This window comes from Diabrotica virgifera, chromosome 9 (assembly GCF_917563875.1).
Source record: "Diabrotica virgifera virgifera chromosome 9, PGI_DIABVI_V3a".
NCBI lineage: Eukaryota > Metazoa > Arthropoda > Insecta > Coleoptera > Chrysomelidae > Diabrotica > Diabrotica virgifera.
In genome coordinates, this window is record NC_065451.1 from 50,933,483 (window position 1) to 50,946,191 (window position 12,709).

General features: G+C 34.4%; 1 protein-coding gene across 7 annotated transcripts in view; it reads left to right on the forward strand.

Moving 5' to 3' along the window:
* The window catches only part of LOC114332463 (AT-rich interactive domain-containing protein 2), a 330,994-nt gene that overhangs the window by 140,603 nt on the left and 177,682 nt on the right, over positions 1 to 12,709 (forward strand). The window lies entirely within an intron of this gene.

A 12,709-nucleotide genomic window follows, 5' to 3' on the forward strand; every position in this document is an offset into this window, starting at 1 on the left:
GCCGTCATAAATTTGCCTTACCAATTTATTTTTGATAACAAAAAATTTTAATATGTCCTTTAAAACACCAAAAATATATTCTGTCTTATGGCTTCTACTCACGTCTTAAAACCTAAAAACCCCTCATAAATATTAGACGTAACTCGTATCGAAGAACAATTGATACTTGTGAATGACATGTTACCCCAATCAGTAGTTTCGTCTACTTCTGCTAGTCCAGTCGGGTTAGACGAATAACAGGCCTAACCTTGCATTAGGAGCTGCCCCAAATTTTATTTTTCTAATATTTAGGGAGGGTCAATAGTAGTGTAAATTTAAAATTTCGACTGAATTCCGCCATTGCGTTAGCCGCCATTTTGATTTTAAACGAGAACCGTTTTTGCTCAATATCTCCGCCATTTTCAACTTCTAGACAAAAAGTATAACAACTAAAATTGTTGAAAATGTGATTTTCTATCATTTCTATTGTTACAATTTTTTCGTGCCGTCGATATTTTCCGAGTTATGGCGGAAAATAGTGACAGTTAGAGCATAATTCAATTATCTCGTTTATTATTAGTTTTACGACAAAAATGTTTCTATACAAACATAGAGAGAATTAAATTCTACACAATTTTAATCTCTTTCATTTTTTGCTAAAGTTAATATTTAAGGTAGTACGTATGCGATAATGGCGCGAGCGTAAGACCAGATTGATTTTGTAGCAATTGTTTTTGTTCAAAATCTACGCCATTTTCAACTAAAATTGTTACAAATAGGATTTCCTACAATTTATTTAAAAAAAATTTTCATGCGGTTGATATTTTCCGAGTGAAGTGGGAAAATAGTAAAAAGTGGTCGGGGGAGCATAATTACTAAATTGAATCTTGTTTGCGAGCTGCCCGAAATTTTATAATTCTATCCTTTAGGGGGGATCAATAGTAGTGTAAATTTAGAATCTCGACTGAATTACGCGGTTGCATTAGCCGCTATATTGATTTTAAAGGAGAACCGTTGTTGCTTAATATCTCCGCCATTTTTCAGCTTCTCAACAAAAATGGTGAGAACTAAAATTGTTGAAAACGCAATTTCCTACAATTTCTTTTCCACATTTTTTTTATGCGATCAATATTCTCCAAGTTAAGGGGGAAAATAGTGGAAGCGGACGGGAAGCATAATTATTGAATTGTCTCATTTATTATTAACTTTACGACATAATTGTACATAAACAAAAATAAAGAGAATTATATTTTATACAATTTTTGAAACTTCCAATGAAACACCAACCAAACTAAGTACATAAAAGACATAAATAATAACTTATATGCATTAAGTTCACTTAATTTTATTAACTAGCGAGTTTTATTGGTTGAATTTGTCTGTCGATAATTAAGTTTCATGTCAGCTAACATATTTTAATAATTCTTTTTTAATTTTGGACCCTGTTGGGGGGGATTTCCCCATTCCCCTCCTCGTAGACCCACCAATGGTTCTCTCGAAAAATTGTAGTAAATCTTAATTGCAACAATTTCAGTCCTTACACATTTTGTCGAAAAGTTGTAAATAACGGAGATATTGAACAAAAACAATTGCTATAAAATCAATCAGGTCTTGCGCTCGCGCCTTTACCGCATACGTACTACCTTAAATATTGATTTTATCAAAAAAATGAAGTAGATGAAAATTGTACAAAATTTAATTCTCTTCATTTTTGTATAGGTTCAAATTTGTTGTAAAACTAATAATAAACGAGATAATTCAATAAATCGATAATTATGCTGTCACTAATTTTTCCCCATAACTCGAAAAATATCGACCGCACGAAAAAATTATACTAAACGAAATTATAGAAAATCACATTTTCAATAATTTCAGTTTCTACACCTTTTGTTGAAAAGTTGAAAATGACGGAAATATTGAGCAAAAACGTTCTCGTTTAAAATCAAAATGGCGGCTAACGCAACGGTCAAATTCAGTCGAGATTTGAAATTCACACTACTATTGACTCCCCCTAAAGATTGGAAAAATAAAATTTGGGGCAGCTCGTAATGCAAGGTCAAATGCTATCCCGACTGGGCTATACCGAAAAGCATCAAAATGTAACCACTAATTGATTCTTTCATTCTGTGCTGTTTTAGGTACGCCGCTAAATGTCTTGAGTCAGAAAGTAAATTAGAAAATTTGTTAAACAGTTTTATTTGTTCTCTATAATTAACTTGATGTAACGAATAATCCGATTCATCCTGTCACCTAAATGGTAATTCCTAACAACTTAAAAAAATTACAATATCAATCATTAAACGGCGTAAAACTACCTACAGTCCATCTAATTTACTTACCGTTGCACGTCATTATCTACGTTAGAGATCTAAGTTGACATTGTTGCCCAATTACAAAAAATTCTTGAATTCATTTCAAATCAAATACATCACACAATTTTTGCGGAAGTGGATTATATAGCAAAACAAATTAATATTCAAAGTAAATAAATAAAATCTTTAGAAATAGAAAACAAGAATTAAGTTATAATCTTACGTTAAAGTACATAACAAAAACAGTAACTATAATGAAACAAATACTTACAGTAAAGAATATAAACAAATATGAAGTGTCATCACCGCAACTGTCAAATAAATGTTACCAATTTATTCCAAAATATCACCTGCGTTCGATTATAGTTACAGTGTATTCCGAACAAATGTGCTTCATAAAAACGCTTTATAATCCATTATACAAATTAAATGAAACATATTATTGTGTATTTCTTTAAGTTGACATTAATAGAAATCTTTAAATATTATTTCTACGCGTATATAATAAAATATGTCTAGTGGCTGTAATGCCAGTGTAAAAAGTGTCAAAGTGATTCTGAAAAAGAACACACCTACCGCCTAAATATTTCGTGTTGGTATCATGTGACGTCACGGGCTATGATGCGGATGACGTGCAACGGTAAGTAAATTAGATGGAGTATACTTACCTATTTCATAATTTTATCCCGGACGCGATAGCAAGGTACGTGGCTGTACGTGCCTTGCTACCGTTTGCAGATCATCGCTCGGCAGATTGGTTTCTGCCGTACTTGCCATTCAAATAGTACGGGAAATGTTAATTGGTTGCCTATCGGCTAATATTCCATAGCTTCTCATTACAAGCAAATCTTCAATCTGGGGACGGCTTGCCGAGCCGGGCTGTATAATGGCTATAGGATCATTTTTGAAAAGTCTCTTACGCACAGCGCACAGGGATCATTTAACGTATGGGATAGATCGAATTCTTTTAAAAACAATGAATAAAATTTATTCTGTATTATCTCACAGATATTTTTTTTATTTCACAGAAACGAATATCATCAACTCTGATTAAATTTTTTTTTCTCTGATTCTGGCTTTGGTTTAGAACTAGAACCTTTAGCCACGTAATTATATAACTTATCACTAAGTCAGGGGAGTAATGTGTAGTGTGTGTGTTGAGTAAGTGTTTTGTTACTTTGCAAAGTCGACGTCATTGTCTTTGCAAAGAGACGCTAATTGTTTCCGAACGTCTGCGGTCCCTCCGGTGAGTACCGATCCCACAAGGACAGAAATCTGATTAAATTAAATATTTAAAAAAATCTATAATGTGTCCATAAATGTGTGGGTCGGCACTGCCGACTCTGACCAGCCGTCACTGGAAATGAAAACGTTGTATTTTCTCCTAACTTTAAAAAATTCTTTGGAAAAATTAAAGAGCTGATTTTGTTTCATAGACCTGTCATATTATCCCGGAAGCATCACTAAAATTTTGTTTTTCGAATTATCTAAATATATCTTTTCTTGTAAGAGCTGTACAATTTTTTGTAAATAAAGCACTGATTGACTCATAATCATAAATGTCTTAAATAAAGGTTGGATTGATAAGATTAGAATGGCCCGCATGCAGCCCAGATCTCAATTCTATTGAGAATTCATGGGATGAATTAAAAATAGCTATTCGCCGTCATCCTAGGCCTCCAAAAAATTTGGTATTACAGTTATGGCCCTGGTAGAGGAATATCGGGCTATTTCCCAGGCAAGAATAACACATCTTTATTCGATGCCAAACAGATTGCGAGCTGTCGTTGCTGCGAGAGGTGGACATACCCGCTATTGAATTGTTTTGTTGGTAATTTTGTTTTGTGTTGTTAATTTTAGTGCGTTTGATATTTCTAATTAAATAAACATTCAAAGCAGTGTTTTTATTTTTGCAGTTTTTACAAGAAAAGAAATATTCGAATAATTCAAAAAATAAAATCTCAGGGATACCTACAGGATAATACAAAAGAAGTATGAAACAAAAGCAGCCCTCCAATTTTTCCACAGAATTTTTTAAAGTTTGGAGAAAATACAACTCTTCCATTCGCCCCCGTATAATGCCATCTAAGCAAAAAAAATTTGTTACCGGAATAATAACAAACAACATCAATACATGTATGTACCTACAAACTGATGCAAGAATCTTGAAAATCGGAGTACAAAAATAGTAAAGTTACAAATTGTCAAACTTAATCAAACATTTTGGGTGGCGAAATTTTTTGCCGGTGAGTGTATTAATGAAATGTTTAATTATGGTAAATAAAACACCGAGAAATACTAAATTATCGTAGTTTGAGTGTATTGAATTCCAAAATCCAGAACTAATGTTTTTTAAGTATCAATTGTGTAGTTTGTGATGTTAGCTGATGAGCTTATTAAAGTCATTTGTATTTGAGTGGTGGTGTTTTCCGGTACAGGTAAATAGGAATCTATTGCTGATCTATTGTACTTTTAATTCTGCTCTTCAGTATGTTTACCTCTCCAAATTTAACGATACTTCTCAAATACAAATGACTTTTTAATAGGATTAAGACACGGTTTGCTTAAATAGTTTGTTGGCAAGTATACACAAAGTTTTTTCTTGAAGTTGTGTATTTTGTTGTGCCACCGTGACCCTGTGTCCAACCGTGACTATCTGTGTCTGCCTGTAGTATGTAGTATATATGTGTATATTTCTCTCCTCCAATTCAAAACTCGTGAGTTTTGTGTGTGTAGTAATCTTGCCCCCCCACCCTCCTGGTCTCTCGTTTTGCGCTTCCACCCGTTTAAAATTTTGAGATTAGATTTTTCTCAGTCTCAGTTGTTATGGTTGTGATTGTGATTCAATCTCGTTTCAACTACGTTTGCTTGGCTACTAACTATCGGGCAGCGAACCAAATGTTATTGTTTTTGTGCTTTTAAAATCAAAACACTGCATTGCTCTCTCATTTTTCTCACTTCTTTTTAAGACCTACCTCTCTGATATTTCGTTTTTCTTCTAATTGCTTCAGTCTTTACTCTGTCTATTAAATTGCAAATGTTTACCATCTTTATTAAATACTAGTTGCTTCTCCTATATCTTGGTAAGGTTATTACATCTTTATATTATTACTTTATAGAAATTAATTGTTGTATATTACCTCAAATATAAACTAAAGTGCATAGAAATCGACCCTCTGTAAACTTTTGACTTGAACTATATTTTTTCAGAAACTATTACTCGGATTAAAAACGGGAAATACGGTTTTAAAGATCTTTCAATAGGGGTCCGGTCAAATAATCCCCGGACAAAAAATCCCCACAAATTATCCCTGGACAAAAAATCCCCGGACAAATAATCCCCACAAAAAATCCCGGACCAATAATCCCCACAAATTTTTTTGGACAAAATATCCCCACAAAAAATCCTGAACAAAAAATCCCCCAAGAAACATTTGCTGCCGAATAGTTATCTAAAAGTTTTCCCGGAATTTTAACAAATTTCGAATTCCAATTCCATGCTGAAAACTTCAAATTTTACATGACAAAAGAGTGTGAGTTTTTTCAAAAATCGTGGAAGATTGGGGAATGAGCTAAGGCCCCGTTTTCATGACAGACGCTTAACGCGCGTTTTGATAACGCGCGATTACAACTACATACATTTTACTGAAGACCATTCACGTGCTAACGCGCGTTTTAGGTGGGGGTCGCCAACTTCTTGAAAATTTCAAGATCTTGTCTTGATCTTGTCTTGATTTCAAGACAAGAAATAATTTTAGATTTCAAGACAAGACAAGAAATTTTATATCAATACCAAGATTTCTTGTCAAGAAAACAAGAAATCTTCAAATATCTTGACTAATAATTAGTGATGAGCAAAACAAGAACAAGACCAGGCTAGTCTTGGTCTTGGTCTTGTTCTTGCAAGCTTGGTCTTGGTCTTGGTCTTGCAGCTAAAAGGCAGTCTTGGTCTTGCACTAGCCGGTCTTGTTCTTGGTCTTGCTGCAAGAGTCTTGCTGGTCTTGCTTTTTTGGTAGTAATAATTTGAACCAAACAATTTCGAATAAAATGTACATTGAAATAAATAAAGATGTGAAGAATGAAACTATATTATTTGCTTTAAAATTTTAACAGAATGTAGAATGTAGTTTCAAACGGATACCAATTTTAACATTATACATTCACCTAACGACCTAACTATTTCTCTCTATATAAAGAGATTAGAGTATATTTTTATAATGGTAATGTTTATCAGTAGGAAAAACCTGCATTTGCAACCCTTGTTGCCATTGCCGGCCTTCGGTTGTGTCACGTTGTGTTTTTCATGCTGTCGATACCTGCCGCCTGCCTTCAGACCACGTCTTGAGTCTGGATTATTGTTTATTGCCCCTGTATTTTAATAAAATGTTAGAGAAAAAGAGCTTCTTAAAGGTGTCACAAATGGTCGGGGACCTTCAATTCACGGATTTTACGAAAAGGGATAAACGGTTTATAGTTGTTAACAGATAATGATCTGCTCCTTTCACTCGAACACTGTAGTATTTATCCTACGAGGGTCAAATTTAAGAACATAAATTAAATTTTTTTAAGAGAACACAAAAATCAAATATTTTTTACTCTATTTAATCATCATTTAATATAATTAACTTTTTTTATAAACTAACTAAAACATACTTTTTAGTAAATACGTTCATATTTACCATACCTATTTATAGACCTAATACTATAACATAATAACTATAGCTAATGGGGAGTTATAAACGCTTAATTCTGTAATTTGTTATCTTGCAGTTCTTTAATTTTATTTAAACTACATTGCTCTCGTAACATGAGTTATTCGCACTTTTTATTTTCACATATTTTTGGATTGAATACCCATTATGACATTTAAAAAGTTGAAAATATTCGGATGTGGGTAGTAAAAACTAGAATTTAAAACACACTGAAATGATGCGCATGCATTTCAAGTGCGGTACATACTATTTGTAGTACTGGCCCTTTCTGGGGAAAACCTAGATTCTTCCAAATAGTTTTCAACTATGAAATCAGTAAACTTCTTTACGCGTTTGTCATTCGGGATTTTCACAAATAATTCAACTTCCAACTTTCGTTGATTGTAAAAAATTAATCCAAAAAATAATTTTAAAAATTTCCCAGTATCGTAATTTTTGTCATTATATTCAGAAACTGAACCTAAGCTTTGGATTTTGCGATACCAAGCTTGACACATTACAATTGGCAACCAGTTATTTTTTATTCAGGCCACAATGCTTTCACAGCATTGTGAATCCCTTTTCAAAATTTATTATGATATTTTTTGTATTAATTTAAAATTTAACGACCTACATTTTTCCTCGATTATGCGAAAAGAATTGAAATAAGTGTCAGTATTTTTATTAGATAAAAAAGCGAAAACTACTGGTACATAAAAACCGTTTTTAATTGCATTTGTTTTAAATGGATCACCCTATCTATAATTACATTTTTTTTTGTCTTACAAGTAATTTCAATTGTCCTTGAACTGTCGCCGTTTGAAAACTGGCCTTCTGGACACTTTGAAGGTTGAGAAAATGGACCGTTTGACTTAATCAAAACGCCTTAAAAATATAACCAGAATATTATGTATTTTAAAAATTCGATATTGTTTGAGGTTTCTTACAATGTCAGTAATATTATTGAACTAAAAAATAAAGTTAAATAATAAAAACCAATTTTTCTCAAAAAAGTGCAAGAGTCTTGCAGGTTGGTCTTGGTCTTGCGTGGTCTTGCAAGATTCGGTCTTGGTCTTGGTCTTGTTCTTGCAAGCTTGGTCTTGGTCTTGCAACCAAAAGGCGGTCTTGGTCTTGGTCTTGCTGGAAGACCAAGACCGCAAGACCAAGACCAGTCTCGCTCATCACTACTAATAATGAAAACTCTAAAACGTATTCATTTGTGAAAAAGGTAACGTTATTTTAACATAATATATTTTAATTTATTGAACACTTTTTGAAGTTATACTTCTTTACGATCGAGAGTGAAATTTTATAATTCCCTGGCGCATGCGCAGGCAGGAAGTATGTAGTTCGTTGCTAATCTTTCAAATTATGATGTATCAGCGCAAATAAGTCATTAAAAGAATATATTAGTGTTTTTAGTAAATGTATTATTTATTATAATTTTTGTGTCTTTGGATTTGTCTTCCTCGGGAATAAATTATTTTATAATAATACCAAGTATATTATTATTTACTTTAAATTTTAAACTATTTTTATACTTCACTGGGTCTATTAAATTTGTCAGTATATATGAGAAATCTTGTAACCTGTCAAAGCAAACGGAGTATAGCTCAGTGGTAGAGCGTTCGTCCGGAGATCGAGAGGTTCTTGGTTCAAATCCGTGTGTTATCTAACTTTTTTTATTTTTGGTAGATATTGTTTTAATAAAAATTTTTGGAAAGTAGTAAGTAAAAATTAGTTTAATCTTTAAATAAAATACAAATAACCTGTTGAAAGTATATTTATTTCGTTGAAATCATATTAGAAGTATAACTTCTTACGTGCGTACAAAGTACACACACATTCTTTTTTTTTTGCTAAAACGATTTACAAAACTTTAAATTAAAAATAATAAATAATGATAATTACCTAATCCTTTCTCTCTCGTTTTTACTTCTCTCTCTCAAAATTTAAGGGGCTATCCTAGTGTAAAAGTACGAAATTCAAAAATGAAAATTACTGTACAAATTCTTTTAAAAATTTGCATGAGCATTTATTATAAAAAGAAGTACATCTAAAAAAAGTTTTCATACAAAAATATTGAAAATTAAACGATTAATGCGCTGTTATATAGCTCCACTGTGAAGTGATTGTAGCTAATAGACATCATGAAACATAAAATTTCAAAGTGATTATTGAAATATAAGTTATTTCCTATACCATCAACTAGGGGTTTTTTGATTGGATAAAAAATGTCAATTTGGCAGTTTTTGAAACAGAATTTTTTAGCTAATTTTAAAAATTCTTCAACACTTCGTCATTTTTCCAAATTTTAATATTTTTCAAAAATGTTAGTTGGTGGTATAGGAAACAGCTTATATTTCAATAATCACTTTAAAATTTTATGATGGCTCATAAATCGTTTAATTTTCAATATTTTTTTATGAAAATGTTTTTACATGTACTTCTTTTTATAATAAATGTTCGTGCAAATTTTCAAAACCTTCAACCTCAATAATAAAAATCAATAATTTCTGGGATTACTATTTATATCCGAGTCTGAGTTATGTAGCAAACAGATTTATATTTTTAGAAATGCTCGGCAAGTGTACAATTGTATGACCTATTTAAATGAAACGTTTTACGCATTTTTAGAAATTCAAAAATTTGTTTCGCGTGTGTTGAAGTAAGCTTATGACTAAAATTAGTATAATTGTGGAAATTGTTATAAAACTGACCTAAGTGGACACTGCTTTAGGACTGATTTCGTGGAGCTTTCGACTCTCTGTCCTCCTGTACTCATCCCTAATACTTTTAATTTAGAGAAAATTATATGTGAAGATTTATGCATCATGTTATACACCAAGCGCTATGTATATTTTATAAGACACTTTAAATAGTGGGTGTCTTTTTGGAACAGCATTGTTGATCTTTGTAGAACGTTGCCATTTTACAAAGACTTATCGAAAATTTTCTATTAAAGGACGCTAAACTCTCTTGAAGTTACATTAATTAGTAAGTAATCACAAAATTATGTATATTTTAACAATCAAAATAAATTTTTGAGTGAGAAACTACTCTCTAGAATGAGAAACGAAAGATTAAACAAGGCCAAGGAAGAGAATAGACGAAGTACGGATGAATTTTTGATATATTAAAAAAAGACTAAGTTTTCACTCTAATGGCACACAACATATCCCACCAGAATGAAAACAATGGGAACCTTCTCTGGTTACACCTCCGAGGCTTCTACAATTTGCAAGCCATACGGATGCTGAGACTAAGGAAGATGAGGGAATTCTACAATTTACAATTCACGTCACATCTGCTCAGCGCGGTAAAGTTCCAACGAGACTGGTTCCCTTCATACTCCACACAGAGTAAATGTAAATCAAAAATGAATAACCACTTTCAATTTCGTTGCAAAACGAAAATACAGCCGAACCATATTCCAGTCCAATCAGAGAGTGCTGCAAGCACCTCTACCGGTTTCGAAACTTATTAGTCTCTCATCAGGAGGCACATATGCTGCTCTCCCCGATCCAACCAAAACAAACCCCAGCGTGCAGTCCCGAATTGCAACGAACGAAATGGCATAGATGCCCTAGCGGCAACTGCTAGCAAAAGACTAAGTTTTCACTCTAATGGCACACAACATATCCCACCAGAATGAAAACAATGGGAACCTTCTCTGGTTACACCTCCGAGGCTTCTACAATTTGCAAGCCATACGGATGCTGAGACTAAGGAAGATGAGGGAATTCTACAATTTACAATTCACGTCACATCTGCTCAGCGCGGTAAAGTTCCAACGAGACTGGTTCCCTTCATACTCCACACAGAGTAAATGTAAATCAAAAATGAATAACCACTTTCAATTTCGTTGCAAAACGAAAATACAGCCGAACCATATTCCAGTCCAATCAGAGAGTGCTGCAAGCACCTCTACCGGTTTCGAAACTTATTAGTCTCTCATCAGGAGGCACATATGCTGCTCTCCCCGATCCAACCAAAACAAACCCCAGCGTGCAGTCCCGAATTGCAACGAACGAAATGGCATAGATGCCCTAGCGGCAACTGCTAGCAAAAGACTAAGTTTTCACTCTAATGGCACACAACATATCCCACCAGAATGAAAACAATGGGAACCTTCTCTGGTTACACCTCCGAGGCTTCTACAATTTGCAAGCCATACGGATGCTGAGACTAAGGAAGATGAGGGAATTCTACAATTTACAATTCACGTCACATCTGCTCAGCGCGGTAAAGTTCCAACGAGACTGGTTCCCTTCATACTCCACACAGAGTAAATGTAAATCAAAAATGAATAACCACTTTCAATTTCGTTGCAAAACGAAAATACAGCCGAACCATATTCCAGTCCAATCAGAGAGTGCTGCAAGCACCTCTACCGGTTTCGAAACTTATTAGTCTCTCATCAGGAGGCACATATGCTGCTCTCCCCGATCCAACCAAAACAAACCCCAGCGTGCAGTCCCGAATTGCAACGAACGAAATGGCATAGATGCCCTAGCGGCAACTGCTAGCAAAAGACTAAGTTTTCACTCTAATGGCACACAACATATCCCACCAGAATGAAAACAATGGGAACCTTCTCTGGTTACACCTCCGAGGCTTCTACAATTTGCAAGCCATACGGATGCTGAGACTAAGGAAGATGAGGGAATTCTACAATTTACAATTCACGTCACATCTGCTCAGCGCGGTAAAGTTCCAACGAGGACTGGTTCCCTTCATACTCCACACAGAGTAAATGTAAATCAAAAATGAATAACCACTTTCAATTTCGTTGCAAAACGAAAATACAGCCGAACCATATTCCAGTCCAATCAGAGAGTGCTGCAAGCACCTCTACCGGTTTCATCAGGTACCTCCTGATGAGAGACTAATAAGTTTCGAAACCGGTAGAGGTGCTTGCAGCACTCTCTGATTGGACTGGAATATGGTTCGGCTGTATTTTCGTTTTGCAACGAAATTGAAAGTGGTTATTCATTTTTGATTTACATTTACTCTGTGTGGAGTATGAAGGGAACCAGTCTCGTTGGAACTTTACCGCGCTGAGCAGATGTGACGTGAATTGTAAATTGTAGAATTCCCTCATCTTCCTTAGTCTCAGCATCCGTATGGCTTGCAAATTGTAGAAGCCTCGGAGGTGTAACCAGAGAAGGTTCCCATTGTTTTCATTCTGGTGGGATATGTTGTGTGCCATTAGAGTGAAAACTTAGTCTTTTGCTAGCAGTTGCCGCTAGGGCATCTATGCCATTTCGTTCGTTGCAATTCGGGACTGCACGCTGGGGTTTGTTTTGGTTGGATCGGGGAGAGCAGCATATGTGCCTCCTGATGAGAGACTAATAAGTTTCGAAACCGGTAGAGGTGCTTGCAGCACTCTCTGATTGGACTGGAATATGGTTCGGCTGTATTTTCGTTTTGCAACGAAATTGAAAGTGGTTATTCATTTTTGATTTACATTTACTCTGTGTGGAGTATGAAGGGAACCAGTCTCGTTGGAACTTTACCGCGCTGAGCAGATGTGACGTGAATTGTAAATTGTAGAATTCCCTCATCTTCCTTAGTCTCAGCATCCGTATGGCTTGCAAATTGTAGAAGCCTCGGAGGTGTAACCAGAGAAGGTTCCCATTGTTTTCATTCTGGTGGGATATGTTGTGTGCCATTAGAGTGAAAACTTAGTCTTTTGCTAGCAGTTGCCGCTAGGGCATCTATGCC